The sequence below is a fragment of the Symphalangus syndactylus genome, chromosome 12 (assembly GCF_028878055.3).
Source record: "Symphalangus syndactylus isolate Jambi chromosome 12, NHGRI_mSymSyn1-v2.1_pri, whole genome shotgun sequence".
Classification (NCBI taxonomy): Eukaryota; Metazoa; Chordata; class Mammalia; order Primates; family Hylobatidae; genus Symphalangus; species Symphalangus syndactylus.
The window spans coordinates 4,270,205-4,287,938 of NC_072441.2; positions in this window are offsets into that span (position 1 = coordinate 4,270,205).

A 17,734-nucleotide genomic window follows, 5' to 3' on the forward strand; every position below is an offset into this window, starting at 1 on the left:
TCGAAACTGCTCAATCAAAAGTATGGTTTAACTCTGTTAGCTGAATGCTCAGATAAGAAAGAAGTTTCACAGAATGCTTCTGTGTAGTTTATATTTGAATATATTCCTTTTTCCACTACTACTCTCTTAGCGCTCCAAATGTCCAGTTGCATTTTCTACAGAAAGAGTGTTCAGATCTGCTCAATCAAAAGTATGGTTTAACTCTGTTAGCTGAATGCACAGATCAGAAAGAAGTTTCACAGAATGATTCTGTGTAGTTTATATTTGGAGACATTCCTTTTTCCACTATTACCCTCTTAGCGCTCCGAATCTCCACTTGCATTTTCTGCAGAAAGAGTGTTTAAGTACGGCTCAATCAAAACTAAGGTTCAACTCTTTTAGTTGAACAAACAGAACAGAAAGAAGTTTCACACAATTCTTCTGTGTAGTTTTTATTTGTAGACATTCTTTTTCCCAATATAGGCCTCTTAGCGCTCAGAATGTCCAATCGCACTTTCTACAGAAAGAGTGTTTCAGAACGGCTCAATCAAAAGTAAGGTTCAACTCTGTTAGTTGAATGCACAGAACAGAAAGAAGTTTCATACAATGCTTCTGTGTAGTTTATATTTGAACATATTATTTTTTCCACTATTACCCACTTAGCGCTACGAATGTCCATTTGCATTTTCTACAGACAGAGTGTTTCAAAACTGCTCAATCAAAGTATGGTTTAACTCTGTTAGCTGAATGCTCAGATCAGAAAGAAGTTTCACAGAATGCTTCTGTGTAGTTTATATTTGAATATATACCTTTTTCCACTACTACGCTCTTAGCGCTCCAAATGTCCAGTTGCATTTTCTACAGAAAGAGTGTTCAGATCTGCTCAATCAAAAGTATGGTTTAACTCTGTTAGCTGAATGCACAGATCAGAAAGAAGTTTCACCGAATGATTCTGTGTAGTTTATATTTGAAGACATTCCTTTTTCCACTATTACCCTCTTAGCGCTCCGAATCTCCACTTGCATTTTCTACAAAAAGAGTGTTTCATAACTGCTCAATCAAAAATATGTTTTATCTCTGTTAACTGAATTTAAAGATCAGAAATAAGTTTCACAGAATGCATCTGTGTAGTTTTTATTTGAAGATATTCTTTTTCCCAATATAGGCCTCTTAGCGCTTAGCATGTCCAATTGCAGTTTCTACAGAAAGAGTGTTTCAGAACGGCTCAATCAAAAGTAAGGTTCAACTCTGTTAGTGGAATGCACAGAACAGAAAGAATTTTCACGGAAAGCTACTGTGTAGTTTATATTTGAATATATTCCTTTTTCCACTATTACCCTCTTAGCGCTCCGAATGTCCACTTGCATTTTCTACAGAAAGAGTGTTCAGAACTGCGCAATCAAAAGTATGGTTTAACTCTGTTAGCTTAATGAACATATCAGAAATAAGTTTCACACAATGCTTCTGTGTAGTTTTTATTTGAAGATATTATTTTTCCCAATATAGGCCTCTTAGAGCTCAGAATGTCCAATTGCAGTTTCTACAGAAAGAGTGTTTCAGAAAGGCTCAATCAAAAGTAAGGTTCAACTCTGTTAGTTGAATGCACAGAACAGAAAGAAGTTTCATACAATGCTTCTGTGTAGTTTATATTTGAACATATTCTTTTTTCCACTATTACCCACTTAGCGCTACGAATGTCCAGTTGCATTTTCTACAGACAGAGTGTTTCAAAACTGCTCAATCAAAAGTATGGTTTAACTCTGTTAGCTGAATGCTCAGATCAGAAAGAAGTTTCACAGAATGCTTCTGTGTAGTTTATATTTGAATATATTCCTTTTTCCACTACTACTCTCTTAGCGCTCCAAATGTCCATTTGCATTTTCTACAGAAAGAGTGTTCAGATCTGCTCAATCAAATGTATGGTTTAACTCTGTTAGCTGAATGCACAGATCAGAAAGTAGTTTCACAGAATGATTCTGTGTAGTTTATATTTGGAGACATTCCTTTTTCCACTATTACCTTCTTAGCGCTCCGAATCTCCACTTGCATTTTCTGCAGAAAGTGTGTTTCAGAACGGCTCAATCAAAACTAAGGTTCAACTCTTTAGTTGAACAAACAGAACAGAAAGAAGTTTCACACAATTCTTCTGTGTAGTTTTTATTTGTAGACATTCTTTTTCCCAATATATGCCTCTTAGCGCTCAGAAAGTCCAATTGCAGTTTCTACAGAAAGAGTGTTTCAGAACGGCTCAATCAAAAGTAAGGTTCAACTCTGTTAGTTGAATGCACAGAACAGAAAGAAGTTTCATACAATGCTTCTGTGTAGTTTATATTTGAACATATTCTTTTTCCACTATTACCCACTTAGCGCTACGAATGTCCAGTTGCATTTTCTACAGACAGAGTGTTTCAAAACTGCTCAATCAAAAGTATGGTTTAACTCTGTTAGCTGAATGCTCAGATCAGAAAGAAGTTTCACAGAATGCTTCTGTGTAGTTTATATTTGAATATATTCCTTTTTCCACTACTACGCACTTAGCGCTCCAAATGTCCAGTTGCATTTGCTACAGAAAGAGTGTTCAGATCTGCTCAATCAAAAGTATGGTTTAACTCTGTTAGCTGAATGCACAGATCGGAAAGAAGTTTCACCGAATGATTCTGTGTAGTTTATATTTGAAGACATTCCTTTTTCCACTATTACCCTCTTAGCGCTCCGAATCTCCACTTGCATTTTCTACAAAAAGTGTGTTTCATAACTGCTCAATCAAAAATATGTTTTATCTCTGTTAACTGAATTTACAGATCAGAAATAAGTTTCACAGAATGCATCTGTGTAGTTTTAATTGAAGATATTCTTTTTCCCAATGTAGGCCTCTTAGCGCTTAGCATGTCCAATTGCAGTTTCTACAGAAAGAGTGTTTCAGAACGGCTCAATCAAAAGTAAGGTTCAACTCTGTTAGTTGAATGCACAGAACAGAAAGAATTTTCACAGAATGCTACTGTGTAGTTTATATTTGAATATATTCCTTTTTCCACTATTACCCTCTTAGCGCTCCGAATGACCACTTGCATTTTCTACAGAAAGATTGTTCAGAACTGCGCAATCAAAAGTATGGTTTAACTCTGTTAGCTTAATGAACATATCAGAAATAAGTTTCACACAATGCTTCTGTGTAGTTTTTATTTGAAGATATTATTTTTCCCAATATAGGCCTCTTAGCGCTCAGAATGTCCAATTGCAGTTTCTACAGAAAGAGTGTTTCAGAAAGGCTCAATCAAAGTAAGGTTCAACTCTGTTAGTTGAATGCACAGAACAGAAAGAAGTTTCATACAATGCTTCTGTGTAGTTTATATTTGAACATATTCTTTTTTCCACTATTACCCACTTAGCGCTACGAATGTCCAGTTGCATTTTCTACAGACAGAGTGTTTCAAAACTGCTCAATCAAAAGTATGGTTTAACTCTGTTAGCTGAATGCTCAGATCAGAAAGAAGTTTCACAGAATGCTTCTGTGTAGTTTATATTTGAATATATTCCTTTTTCCACTACTACTCTCTTAGCGCTCCAAATGTCCAGTTGCATTTTCTACAGAAAGAGTGTTCAGATCTGCTCAATCAAGAGTATGCTTTAACCCTGTTAGCTGAATGCACAGATCAGAAAGAAGTTTCACAGAATGATTCTGTGTAGTTTATATTTGGAGACATTCCTTTTTCCACTATTACCCTCTTAACGCTCCGAATCTCCACTTGAATTTTCTACAGAAAGAGTGTTTCAGAACGGCTCAATCAAAACTAAGGTTCAACTCTTTTAGTTGAACAAACAGAACAGAAAGAAGTTTCACACAATTCTTCTGTGTAGTTTTTATTTGTAGACATTCCTTTTCCCAATATAGGCCTCTTAGCGCTCAGAATGTCCAATTGCAGTTTCTACAGAAAGAGTGTTTCAGAACAGCTCAATCAAAAGTAAGGTTCAACTCTGTTAGTTGAATGCACAGAACAGAAAGAAGTTTCACATAATGCTTCTGTGTAGTTTATATTTGAATATATTCTTTTTTCCACTATTACCCACTTAGCGCTACGAATGTCCAGTTGCATTTTCTACAGACAGAGTGTTTCAAAACTGCTCAATCAAAAGTATGGTTTAACTCTGTTAACTGAATGCTCAGATCAGAAAGAAGTTTCACAGAATGCTTCTGTGTAGTTTATATTTGAATATATTACTTTTTCCACTACTACTCTCTTAGCGCTCCAAATGTCCAGTTGCATTTTCTACAGAAAGAGTGTTCAGATCTGCTCAATCAAGAGTATGCTTTAAATCGGTTTGCTGAATGCACAGATCAGAAAGAAGTTTCACAGAATGATTCTGTGTAGTTTATATTTGGAGACATTCCTTTTACCACTATTACCCTCTTAGCGCTCCGAATCTCCACTTGAATTTTCTACAGAAAGCGTGTTTCAGAATGGCTCAATCAAAACTAAGGTTCAACTCTTTTAGTTGAACAAACAGAACAGAAAGAAGTTTCACACAATTCTTCTGTGTAGTTTTTATTTGTAGACATTCCTTTTCCCAATATAGGCCTCTTAGCGCTCAGAATGTCCAATTGCAGTTTCTACAGAAAGAGTGTTTCAGAACGGCTCAATCAAAAGTAAGGTTCAACTCTGTTAGTTGAATGCACAGAACAGAAAGACGTTTCATACAATGCTTCTGTGTAGTTTATATTTGAACATATTCTTTTTTCCACTATTACCCACTTAGCGCTACGAATGTCCAGTTGCATTTTCTACAGACAGAGTGTTTCAAAACTGCTCAATCAAAAGTATGGTTTAACTCTGTTAGCTGAATGCTCAGATCAGAAAGAAGTTTCACAGAATGCTTCTGTGTAGTTTATATTTGAATATATTCCTTTTTCCACTACTACTCTCTTAGCGCTCCAAATGTACAGTTGCATTTTCTACAGAAAGAGTGTTCAGATCTGCTCAATCAAAAGTATGGTTTAACTCTGTTAGCTGAATGCACAGATCAGAAAGAAGTTTCACAGAATGATTCTGTGTAGTTTATATTTGGAGGCATTCTTTTCCACTATAACCCTCTTAGCGCTCCGAATCTCCACTTGCATTTTCTGCAGAAAGAGTGTTTCAGAACGGCTCAATCAAAACTAAGATTCAACTCTTTTAGTTGAACAAACAGAACAGAAAGAAGTTTCACACAATTCTTCTGTGTAGTTTTTATTTGTAGACATTCTTTTTCCCAATATATGCCTCTTAGCGCTCAGAATGTCCAATTGCAGTTTCTACAGAAAGAGTGTTTCAGAACGGCTCAATCAAAAGTAAGGTTCAACTCTGTTAGTTGAATGCACAGAACAGAAAGAAGTTTCATACAATGCTTCTGTGTAGTTTATATTTAACATATTCTTTTTCCACTATTACCCACTTAGCGCTACGAATGTCCAGTTGCATTTTCTACAGACAGAGTGTTTCAAAACTGCTCAATCAAAAGTATGGTTTAACTCTGTTAGCTGAATGCTCAGATTAGAAAGAAGTTTCACAGAATGCTTCTGTGTAGTTTATATTTGAATATATTCCTTTTTCCACTACTACTCTCTTAGCGCTCCAAATGTCCAGTTGCATTTTCTACAGAAAGAGTGTTCAGATCTGCTCAATCAAGAGTATGCTTTAAATCTGTTAGCTGAATGCACAGATCAGAAAGATGTTTCACAGAATGATTCTGTGTAGTTTATATTTGGAGACATTCCTTTTACCACTATTACCCTCTTAGCGCTCCGAATCTCCACTTGAATTTTCTACAGAAAGCGTGTTTCAGAATGGCTCAATCAAAACTAAGGTTCAACTATTTTAGTTGAACAAACACAACAGAAAGAAGTTTCACACAATTCTTCTGTGTAGTTTTTATTTGTAGACATTCCTTTTCCCAATATAGGCCTCTTAGCGCTCAGAATGTCCAATTGCAGTTTCTACAGAAAGAGTGTTTCAGAACGGCTCAATCAAAAGTTAGGTTCAACTCTGTTAGTTGAATGCACAGAACAGAAAGAAGTTTCATACAATGCTTCTGTGTAGTTTATATTTGAACATATTCTTTTTTCCACTATTACCCACTTAGCGCTACGAATGTCCAGTTGCATTTTCTACAGACAGAGTGTTTCAAAACTGCTCAATCAAAAGTATGGTTTAACTCTGTTAGCTGAATGCTCAGATCAGAAAGAAGTTTCACAGAATGCTTCTGTGTAGTTTATATTTGAATATATTCCTTTTTCCACTACTACTCTCTTAGCGCTCCAAATGTACAGTTGCATTTTCTACAGAAAGAGTGTTCAGATCTGCTCAATCAAAAGTATGGTTTAACTCTGTTAGCTGAATGCACAGATCAGAAAGAAGTTTCACAGAATGATTCTGTGTAGTTTATATTTGGAGGCATTCTTTTCCACTATTACCCTCTTAGCGCTCCGAATCTCCACTTGCATTTTTGGCAGAAAGAGTGTTTCAGAACGGCTCAATCAAAACTAAGATTCAACACTTTTAGTTGAACAAACAGAACAGAAAGAAGTTTCACACAATTCTTCTGTGTAGTTTTTATTTGTAGACATTCTTTTTCCCAATATATGCCTCTTAGCGCTCAGAATGTCCAATTGCAGTTTCTACAGAAAGAGTGTTTCAGAACGGCTCAATCAAAAGTAAGGTTCAACTCTGTTAGTTGAATGCACAGAACAGAAAGAAGTTTCATACAATGCTTCTGTGTAGTTTATATTTAACATATTCTTTTTCCACTATTACCCACTTAGCGCTACGAATGTCCAGTTGCATTTTCTACAGACAGAGTGTTTCAAAACTGCTCAATCAAAAGTATGGTTTAACTCTGTTAGCTGAATGCTCAGATCAGAAAGAAGTTTCACAGAATGCTTCTTTGTAGTTTATATTTGAATATATTCCTTTTTCCACTACTACGCACTTAGCGCTCCAAATGTCCAGTTGCATTTGCTACAGAAAGAGTGTTCAGATCTGCTCAATCAAAAGTATGGTTTAACACTGTTAGCTGAATGCACAGATCAGAAAGAAGTTTCACCGAATGATTCTGTGTAGTTTATATTTGAAGACATTCCTTTTTCCACTATTACCCTCTTAGCGCTCCGAATCTCCACTTGCATTTTCTACAAAAAGAGTGTTTCATAACTGCTCAATCAAAAATATGTTTTATCTCTGTTAACTGAATTTACAGATCAGAAATAAGTTTCACAGAATGCATCTGTGTAGTTTTTATTTGAAGATATTCTTTTTCCCAATGTAGGCCTCTTAGCGCTTAGCATGTCCAATTGCAGTTTCTACAGAAAGAGTGTTTCAGAACGGCTCAATCAAAAGTAAGGTTCAACTCTGTTAGTTGAATGCACAGAACAGAAAGAATTTTCACAGAATGCTACTGTGTAGTTTATATTTGACTATATTCCTTTTTCCACTATTACCCTCTTAGCGCTCCGAATGTGCACTTGCATTTTCTACAGAAAGAGTGTTCAGAACTGCGCAATCAAAAGTATGGTTTAACTCTGTTCGCTTAATGAACATATCAGAAATAAGTTTCACACAATGCTTCTGTGTAGTTTTTATTTGAAGATATTATTTTTCCCAATAGAGGCCTCTTAGCGCTCAGAATGTCCAATTGCAGTTTCTACAGAAAGAGTGTTTCAGAAAGGCTCAATCAAAAGTAAGGTTCAACTCTGTTAGTTGAATGCACAGAACAGAAAGATGTTTCATACAATGCTTCTGTGTAGATTATATTTGAACATATTCTTTTTTCCACTATTACCCACTTAGCGCTACGAATGTCCAGTTGCATTTTCTACAGACAGAGTGTATCAAAACTGCTCAATCAAAAGTATGGTTTAACTCTGTTAGCTGAATGCTCAGATCAGAAAGAAGTTTCACAGAATGCTTCTGTGTAGTTTATATATGAATATATTCCTTTTTCCACTACTACTCTCTTAGCGCTCCCAATGTCCAGTTGCATTTTCTACAGAAAGAGTGTTCAGATCTGCTCAATCAAAAGTATGGTTTAACTCTGTTAGCTGAATGCACAGATCAGAAAGAAGTTTCACAGAATGATTCTGTGTAGTTTATATTTGGAGACATTCCTTTTTCCACTATTACCCTCTAAGCGCTCGGAATCTCCACTTGCATTTTCTACAGAAAGAGTGTTTCAGAACGGCTCAATCAAAACTAAGGTTCAACTCTTAGTTGAACAAACAGAACAGAAAGAAGTTTCACACAATTCTTCTGTGTAGTTTTTATTTGTAGACATTCTTTTTCCCAATATATGCCTGTTAGCGCTCAGAATGTCCAATTGCAGTTTCTACAGAAAGAGTGTTTCAGAACGGCTCAATCAAAAGTAAGGTTCAACTCTGTTAGTTGAATGCACAGAACAGAAAGAAGTTTCATACAATGCTTCTGTGTAGTTTCTATTTAAACATATTATTTTTTCCACTATTACCCACTTAGCGCTACGAATGTCCAGTTGCATTTTCTACAGACAGAATGTTTCAAAACTGCTCAATCAAAAGTATGGTTTAACTCTGTTAGCTGAATGCTCAGATCAGAAAGAAGTTTCACAGAATGCTTCTGTGTAGTTTATATCTGAATATATTCCTTTTTCCACTACTACGCTCTTAGCGCTCCAAATGTCCAGTTGCATTTTCTACAGAAAGAGTGTTCAGATCTGCTCAATCAAAAGTATGGTTTAACTCTGTTAGCTGAATGCACAGATCAGAAAGAAGTTTCACCGAATGATTCTGTGTAGTTTATATTTGAAGACATTCCTTTTTCCACTATTACCCTCTTAGCGCTCCGAATCTCCACTTGCATTTTCTACAAAAAGAGTGTTTCATAACTGCTCAATCAAAAATATGTTTTATCTCTGTTAACTGAATTTACAGATCAGAAATAAGTTTCACAGAATGCATCTGTGTAGTTTTTATTTGAAGATATTCTTTTTCCCAATGTAGGCCTCTTAGCGCTTAGCATGTCCAATTGCAGTTTCTACAGAAAGAGTGTTTCAGAACGGCTCAATCAAAAGTAAGGTTCAACTCTGTTAGTTGAATGCACAGAACAGAAAGTATTTTCACAGAGTGCTACTGTGTAGTTTATATTTGAATATATTCCTTTTTCCACTATTACCCTCTTAGCGCTCCGAATGTCCACTTGCATTTTCTACAGAAAGAGTGTTCAGAACTGCGCAATCAAAAGTATGGTTTAACTCTGTTAGCTTAATGAACATATCAGAAATAAGTTTCACACAATGCTTCTGTGTAGTTTTTATTTGAAGATATTTTTTTTCCCAATATAGGCCTCTTAGCGCTCAGAATGTCCAATTGCAGTTTCTACAGAAAGAGTGTTTCAGAAAGGCTCAATCAAAAGTAAGGTTCAACTCTGTTAGTTGAATGCACAGAACAGAAAGATGTTTCATACAATGCTTCTGTGTAGTTTATATTTGAATATATTCATTTTTCCACTATTACCCACTTAGCGCTACGAATGTCCAGCTGCATTTTCTACAGACAGAGTGTTTCAAAACTGCTCAATCAAAAGTATGGTTTAACTCTGTTAGCTGAATGCTCAGATCAGAAATAAGTTTCACAGAATGCTTCTGTGTGGTTTATATTTGAATATATTCCTTTTTCCACTACTACTCTCTTAGCGCTCCAAATGTCCAGTTGCATTTTCTACAGAAAGAGTGTTCAGATCTGCTCAATCAAAAGTATGGTTTAATTCTGTTAGCTGAATGCACAGATCAGAAAGAAGTTTCACAGAATGATTCTGTGTAGTTTATATTTGGAGACATTCTTTTTTCCACTATTACCCTCTAAGCGCTCGGAATCTCCACTTGCATTTTCTACAGAAAGAGTGTTTCAGAACGGCTCAATCAAAACTAAGGTTCAACTCTTTTAGTTGAACAAACAGAACAGAATTAAGTTTCACACAATTCTTCTGTGTAGTTTTTATTTGTAGACATTCTTTTTCCCAATATAGGCCTCCTAGCGCTCAGAATGTCCAATTGCAGTTTCTACAGAAAGAGTGTTTCAGAACGGCTCAATCAAAAGTAAGGTTCAACTCTGTTAGTTGAATGCACAGAACAGAAAGAAGTTTCATACAATGCTTCTGTGTAGTTTATATTTGAACATATTCTTTTTTCCACTATTACCCACTTAGCGCTACGAATGTCCAGTTGCATTTTCTACAGACAGAGTGTTTCAAAACTGCTCAATCAAAAGTATGTTTTAACTCTGTTAGCTGAATGCTCAGATCAGGAAGAAGTTTCACAGAATGCTTCTGTGTAGTTTATATTTGAATATATTCCTTTTTACACTACTACGCTCTTAGCGCTCAAAATGTCCAGTTGCATTTTCTACAGAAAGAGTGTTCAGATCTGCTCAATCAAAAGTATGGTTTAACTCTGTTAGCTGAATGCACAGATCAGAAAGAAGTTTCACCGAATGATTCTGTGTAGTTTATATTTGAAGACATTCCTTTTTCCACTATTACCCACTTAGCGCTCCGAATCTCCACTTGCATTATCTACAAAAAGAGTGTTTCATAACTACTCAATCAAAAATATGTTTTATCTCTGTTAACTGAATTTACAGATCAGAAATAAGTTTCACAGAATGCATCTGTGTAGTTTTAATTGAAGATATTCTTTTTCCCAATGTAGGCCTCTTAGCGCTTAGCATGTCCAATTGCAGTTTCTACAGAAAGAGTGTTTCAGAACGGCTCAATCAAAAGTAAGGTTCAACTCTGTTAGTTGAATGCACAGAACAGAAAGAATTTTCACAGAATGCTACTGTGTAGTTTATATTTGAATATATTCCTTTTTCCACTATTACACTCTTAGCGCTCCGAATGACCACTTGCATTTTCTACAGAAAGAGTGTTCAGAACTGCGCAATCAAAAGTATGGTTTAACTCTGTTAGCTTAATGAACATATCAGAAATAAGTTTCACACAATGCTTCTGTGTAGTTTTTATTTGAAGATATTTTTTTTCCCAATAGAGGCCTCTTAGCGCTCAGAATGTCCAATTGCAGTTTCTACAGAAAGAGTGTTTCAGAAAGGCTCAATCAAAAGTAAGGTTCAACTCTGTTAGTTGAATGCACAGAACAGAAAGATGTTTCATACAATGCTTCTGTGTAGTTTATATTTGAACATATTCTTTTTTCCACTATTACCCACTTAGCGCTACGAATGTCCAGCTGCATTTTCTACAGACAGAGTGTTTCAAAACTGCTCAATCAAAAGTATGGTTTAACTCTGTTAGCTGAATGCTCAGATCAGAAAGAAGTTTCACAGAATGCTTCTGTGTAGTTTATATTTTAATATATTCCTTTTTCCACTACTACTCTCTTAGCGCTCCAAATGTCCAGTTGCATTTTCTACAGAAAGAGTGTTCAGATCTGCTCAATCAAGAGTATGCTTTAAATCTGTTAGCTGAATGCACAGATCAGAAAGAAGTTTCACAGAATGATTCTGTGTAGTTTATATTTGGAGACATTCCTTTTTCCACTATTACCCTCTTAGCGCTCCGAATCTCCACTTGAATTTTCTACAGAAAGCGTGTTTCAGAACGGCTCAATCAAAACTAAGGTTCAACTCTTTTAGTTGAACAAACAGAACAGAAAGAAGTTTCACAAAATTCTTCTGTGTAGTTTTTATTTGTAGACATTCCTTTTCCCAATATAGGCCTCTTAGCGCTCAGAATGTCCAATTGCAGTTTCTACAGAAAGAGTGTTTCAGAACGGCTCAATCAAAAGTAAGGTTCAACTCTGTTAGATGAATGCACAGAACAGAAAGAAGTTTCATACAATGCTTCTCTGTAGTTTATATTTGAACATATTCTTTTTTCCACTATTACCCACTTAGCGCTACGAATGTCCAGTTGCATTTTCTACAGACAGAGTGTTTCAAAACTGCTCAATCAAAAGTATGGTTTAACTCTGTTAGCTGAATGCTCAGATCAGAAAGAAGTTTCACAGAATGCTTCTGTGTAGTTTATATTTGAGTATATTCCTTTTTCCACTACTACTCTCTTAGCCCTCCAAATGTCCAGTTGCATTTTCTACAGAAAGAGTGTTCAGATCTGCTCAATCAAAAGTATGGTTTAACTCTGTTAGCTGAATGCACAGATCAGAAAGAAGTTTCACAGAATGATTCTGTGTAGTTTATATTTGGAGACATTCCTTTTTCCACTATTACCCTCTTAGCGCTCCGAATCTCCACTTGCATTTTCTGCAGAAAGAGTGTTTCAGAACGGCTCAATCAAAACTAAGGTTGAACTCTTTTAGTTGAACAAACAGAACAGAAAGAAGTTTCACACAATTCTTCTGTGTAGTTTTTATTTGTAGACATTCTTTTTCCCAATATATGCCTGTTAGCGCTCAGAATGTCCAATTGCAGTTTCTACAGAAAGAGTGTTTCAGAACGGCTCAATCAAAAGTAAGGTTCAACTCTGTTAGTTGAATGCACAGAACAGAAAGAAGTTTCATACAATGCTTCTGTGTAGTTTCTATTTGAACATATTATTTTTTCCACTATTACCCACTTAGCGCTACGAATGTCCAGTTGCATTTTCTACAGACAGAATGTTTCAAAACTGCTCAATCAAAAGTATGGTTTAACTCTGTTAGCTGAATGCTCAGATCAGAAAGAAGTTTCACAGAATGCTACTGTGTAGTTTATAATTGAATATATTCCTTTTTCCACTATTACCCTCTTAGCGCTCCGAATGTCCACTTGCATTTTCTACAGAAAGAGTGTTCAGAACTGCGCAATCAAAAGTATGGTTTAACTCTGTTAGCTTAATGAACATATCAGAAATAAGTTTCACACAATGCTTCTGTGTAGTTTTTATTTGAAGATATTATTTTTCCCAATAGAGGCCTCTTAGCGCTCAGAATGTCCAATTGCAGTTTCTACAGAAAGAGTGTTTCAGAAAGGCTCAATCAAAAGTAAGGTTCAACTCTGTTAGTTGAATGCACAGAACAGAAAGATGTTTCATAAAATGCTTCTGTGTAGTTTATATTTGAACATATTCTTTTTTCCACTATTACCCACTTAGCGCTACGAATGTCCAGCTGCATTTTCTACAGACAGAGTGTTTCAAAACTGCTCAATCAAAAGTATGGTTTAACTCTGTTAGCTGAATGCTCAGATCAGAAAGAAGTTTCACAGAATGCTTCTGTGTAGTTTATATTTGAATATATTACTTTTTCCACTACTACGCTCTTAGCGCTCCAAATGTCCAGTTGCATTTTCAACAGAAAGAGTGTTCAGATCTGCTCAATCAAAAGTATTTTTTAACTCTGTTAGCTGAATGCACAGATCAGAAAGAAGTTTCACCGAATGATTCTGTGTAGTTTATATTTGAAGACATTCCTTTTCCACTATTACCCTCTTATCGCTCCGAATCTCCACTTGCATTTTCTACAAAAAGAGTGTTTCATAACTGCTCAATCAAAAATATGTTTTATCTCTGTTAACTGAATTTACAGATCAGAAATAAGTTTCACAGAATGCATCTGTGTAATTTTTATTTGAAGATATTCTTTTTCCCAATGTAGGCCTCTTAGCGCTTAGCATGTCCAATTGCAGTTTCTACAGAAAGAGTGTTTCAGAACGGCTCAATCAAAAGTAAGGTTCAACACTGTTAGCTGAATGCACAGAACAGAAAGTATTTTCACAGAATGCTACTGTGTAGTTTATAATTGAATATATTCCTTTTTCCACTATTACCCTCTTAGCGCTCCGAATGTCCACTTGCATTTTCTACAGAAAGCGTGTTCAGAACTGCGCAATCAAAAGTATGGTTTAACTCTGTTAGCTTAATGAACATATCAGAAATAAGTTTCACACAATGCTTCTGTGTAGTTTTTATTTGTAGACATTCCTTTTCCCAATATAGGCCTCTTAGCGCTCAGAATGTCCAATTGCAGTTTCTACAGAAAGAGTGTTTCAGAACGGCTCAATCAAAAGTAAGGTTCAACTCTGTTAGTTGAATGCACAGAACAGAAAGCACTTTCATACAATGCTTCTGTGTAGTTTATATTTGAACATATTCTTTTTTCCACTATTACCCAATTAGCGCTACGAATGTCCAGTTGCATTTTCTACAGACAGAGTGTTTCAAAACTTCTCAATCAAAAGTATGGTTTAACTCTGTTAGCTGAATGCTCAGATCAGAAAGAAGTTTCACCGAATGCTTCTGTGTAGTTTATATTTGAATATATTCCTTTTCCCACTACTACGCTCTTAGCGCTCCAAATGTCCAGTTGCATTTTCTACAGAAAGAGTGTTCAGATCTGCTCAATCAAAAGTATGGTTTAACTCTGTTAGCTGAATGCACAGATCAGAAAGAAGTTTCACAGAATGATTCTGTGTAGTTTATATTTGGAGACATTCCTTTTTCCACTATTACCCTCTTAGCGCTCCGAATCTCCACTTGCATTTTCTACAGAAAGAGTGTTTCAGAACGGCTCAATCAAAATTAAGGTTCAACTCTTTTAGTTGAACAAACAGAACAGAAAGAAGTTTCACACAATTCTTCTGTGTAGTTTTTATTTGTAGACATTCTTTTTCCCAATATAGGCCTCTTAGCGCTCAGAATGTCCAATTGCAGTTTCTACAGAAAGAGTGTTTCAGAACGGCTCAATCAAAAGTAAGGTTTAACTCTGTTATTTGAATGCACAGAACAGAAAGAAGTTTCATACAATGCTTCTGTGTAGTTTATATTTGAACATATTCTTTTTTCCACTGTTACCCACTTAGCGCTACGAATGTCCAGTTGCATTTTCTACAGACAGAGTGTTTCAAAATTGCTCAATCAAAAGTATGGTTTAACTCTGTTAGCTGAATGCTCAGATCAGAAAGAAGTTTCACAGAATGCTTCTGTGTAGTTTATATTTGAATATATTCCTTTTTCCACTACTACTCTCTTAGCGCTCCAAATGTCCAGTTGCACTTTCTACAGAAAGAGTGTTCAGATCTGCTCAATCAAAAGTATGGTTTAACTCTGTTAGCTGAATGCACAGATCAGAAAGAAGTTTCACCGAATGATTCTGTTTAGTTTATATTTGAAGACATTCCTTTTTCCACTATTACCCTCTTAGCGCTCCGAATCTCCACTTGCATTTTCTACAAAAAGAGTGTTTCATAACTGCTCAATCAAAAATATGTTTTATCTCTGTTAACTGAATTTACAGATCAGAAATAAGTTTCACAGAATGCATCTGTGTAGTTTTTATTTGAAGATATTCTTTTTCCCAATGTAGGCCTCTTAGCGCTTAGCATGTCCAATTGCAGTTTCTACAGAAAGAGTGTTTCAGAACGGCTCAATCAAAAGTAAGGTTCAACTCTGTTAGTTGAATGCACAGAACAGAAAGAATTTTCACAGAATGCTACTGTGTAGTTTATATTTGAATATATTCCTTTTTCCACTATTACCCTATTAGCGCTCCGAATGTCCACTTGCATTTTCTACAGAAAGGGTGTTCAGAACTGCGCAATCAAAAGTATGGTTTAACTCTGTTAGCTTAATGAACATATCAGAATTAAGTTTCACACAATGCTTCTGTGTAGTTTTTATTTGAAGATATTATTTTCCCCAATATAGGCCTCTTAGCGCTCAGAATGTCCAATTGCAGTTTCTACAGAAAGAGTGTTTCAGAAAGGCTCAATCAAAAGTAAGGTTCAACTCTGTTAGTTGAATGCACAGAACAGAAAGAAGTTTCATACAATGCTTCTGTGTAGTTTATATTTGAACATATTCTTTTTTCCACTATTACCCACTTAGCGCTACGAATGTCCAGTTGCATTTTCTACAGACAGAGTGTTTCAAAACTGCTCAATCAAAAGTATGGTTTAACTCTGTTAGCTGAATGCTCAGATCAGAAAGAAGTTTCACAGAATGCTTCTGTGTAGTTTATATTTGAATATATTCCTTTTTCCACTACTACTCTCTTAGCGCTCCAAATGTCCAGTTGCATTTTCTACAGAAAGAGTGTTCAGATCTCTTCAATCAAAAGTATGTTTTAACTCTGTTAGCTGAATGCACAGATCAGAAAGAAGTTTCACAGAATGATTCTGTGTAGTTTATATTTGGAGACATTCCTTTTTCCACTATTACCCTCTTAGCGCTCCGAATCTCCACTTGCATTTTCTACAGAAAGAGTGTTTCAGAACGGCTCAATCAAAATTAAGGTTCAAATCTTTTAGTTGAACAAACAGAACAGAAAGAAGTTTCACACAATTCTTCTGTGTAGTTTTTATTTGTAGACATTCTTTTTCCCAATATAGGCCTCTTAGCGCTCAGAATGTCCAATTGCAGTTTCTACAGAAAGAGTGTTTCAGAACGGCTCAATCAAAAGTAAGGTTCAACTCTGTTAGTTGAATGCACAGAACAGAAAGAAGTTTCATACAATGCTTCTGTGTAGTTTATATTTGAACATATTCTTTTTTCCACTGTTACCCACTTAGCGCTACGAATGTCCAGTTGCATTTTGTACAGACAGAGTGTTTCAAAATTGCTCAATCAAAAGTATGGTTTAACTCTGTTAGCTGAATGCTCAGATCAGAAAGAAGTTTCACAGAATGCTTCTGTGTAGTTTATATTTGAATATATTCCTTTTTCCACTACTACTCTCTTAGCGCTCCAAATGTCCAGTTGCATTTTCTACAGAAAGAGTGTTCAGATCTGCTCAATCAAAAGTATGGTTTAACTCTGTTAGCTGAATGCACAGATCAGAAAGATGTTTCACCGAATGATTCTGTGTAGTTTATATTTGAAGACATTCCTTTTTCCACTATTACCCTCTTAGCGCTCCGAATCTCCACTTGCATTTTCTACAAAAAGAGTGTTTCATAACTGCTCAATCAAAAATATGTTTTATCTCTGTTAACTGAATTTACAGATCAGAAATAAGTTTCACAGAATGCATCTGTGTAGTTTTTATTTGAAGATATTCTTTTTCCCAATGTAGACCTCTTAGCGCTTAGCATGTCCAATTGCAGTTTCTACAGAAAGAGTGTTTCAGAACGGCTCAATCAAAAGTAAGGTTCAACTCTGTCAGTTGAATGCACAGAACAGAAAGAATTTTCACAGAATGCTACTGTGTAGTTTATATTTGAATATATTCCTTTTTCCACTATTACCTTCTTAGCGCTCCGAATGTCCACTTGCATTTTCTACAGAAAGAGTGTTCAGAACTGCGCAATCAAAAGTATGGTTTAACTCTGTTATCTTAATGAACATATCAGAAATAAGTTTCACACAATGCTTCTGTGTAGTTTTTATTTGAAGACATTCTTTTTCCCAATAGAGGCCTCTTAGCGCTCAGAATGTCCAATTGCAGTTTCTACAGAAAGAGTGTTTCAGAACGGCTCAATCAAAAGTAAGGTTCAACTCTGTTAGTTGAATGCACAGAACAGAAAGAAGTTTCATACAATGCTTCTGTGTAGTTTATATTTGGACATATTCTTTTTTCCACTATTACCCACTTAGCGCTACGAATGTCCAGTTCCATTTTCTACAGACAGAGTGTTTCAAAACTGCTCAATCAAAAGTATGGTTTAATTCTGTTAGCTGAATGCTCAGATCAGAAAGAAGTTTCACAGAATGCTTCTGTGTAGTTTATATTTGAATATATTCCTTTTTCCACTACTACTCTCTTAGCGCTCCAAATGTCCAGTAGCATTTTCTACAGAAAGAGT